Here is a 1,444-nt window from a genome sequence, read left to right as displayed (position 1 = left end):
TAGGGGGCTTTAACTGTTTACTGTTTAAAGGTGGCCGAATATATAAGCTGTTGGGCTGTGTGCTCAAGGGGCGTGGGTTCAAATCTATAGCGAACACAACACTTTATTCTACCCTACCTCAGTTCATCCAGGGTACATGGAAAATGTTGTTTAGCCTCATGTGAGTTCCTGCCTTGGCCGTTCCATCTGTTAGCAAATATATACTATCTAAATGTATTTCGTTCTTTATAACATTTTGTGCGATTTGAGCGAGTTTGCCTGCTGTTTGTGACAGATTCAGTGACCGACGAAGCGGAACTCACATTGGCCCCCACCTGGAAATGATGTCACCTGTAAGAGACGAGCCACTTTTGCAGAACAGAGAACTAGAACCAAGAACGGACTATCAGGGGCTTGGACTTACCATTCTTAAAAACCTTATCCTGACTGTGAGACATATTTCTTATTCAGCAGTTCGTGAAATGTAAGGAAGTTGACAGGCGGCTTCCCCAGAAGACAAGGTGAGACAATAAATATATTTACTCTGTGGTGACTTCAATAGGGCATCACTGGTAAACTTTGTAGGTGGACTTGTACTTTGTATTTCCTTACCCCCACCTCTCTCTATATATATATCTAAATCAATGCAGAATAAAAGAAAAGTAAGGAGTACAGAGGCTGTTTTCTACATCTAAAACACAACACACAGAGTTGCTAATTTGACTTGGATTTTGTGCAGACGTGTTTTTAGTTATTTGCTATTTATGACAGAGAAAACGACTGGTGACTGAATGACATGAAAGTTCTGGCTCAGTCAATAGCAGGATGTTGTTTATCAGCTACAAACAAAATGTCATTTCAACACATTAACCGAGTCTAACACTGTAGACAGCAGGAACACTAACTTATTCACGAATAAATTCAAATCTCTCCCCACCCCCTTCTCTCTCTCTCTTTCTCTTTCTCTTTCTCTCTTAGACATGGAATGGGACTAAAATAAATTATTTACATTTGTTTTCTTTCAGAACAGTCTAAAAGTTGGCGGGATAAAATCTCTGAAGCTCAAACTGTGCCCAACATTTTAAAATTATAAAAATAAAAGCCGTTACGAGAAACGTGTAATATATGAATGTCCTGGGCCTGCATTAGTATCAGCTTACATTGTTCTGAGTAAATATTGCTATAAGCCTAAATTGTTCTGGCCCTATATCTTTATATAATTCTAGGCCTGTATCGTTTCATACCTATTCTGTCAGCACTTCTTTGGTGATGACAATAAAATAACAATTGTTTTAATGTAAACACGGAGAAGCAAGGATCAATATTTCTAGATATGTCCTACAAACAGTTGATCAATTGACCAAGTAACAATAAATTTGTGTATGATCGCTTCTCTCTTACTCCTTCATACATACATACATATAATTTATATATGTATATATATATCTATCTGGATATATATATA

Source organism: Octopus bimaculoides, chromosome 24 (genome assembly GCF_001194135.2).
Source record: "Octopus bimaculoides isolate UCB-OBI-ISO-001 chromosome 24, ASM119413v2, whole genome shotgun sequence".
Classification (NCBI taxonomy): Eukaryota; Metazoa; Mollusca; class Cephalopoda; order Octopoda; family Octopodidae; genus Octopus; species Octopus bimaculoides.
This window is presented reverse-complemented; position numbering follows the sequence as displayed.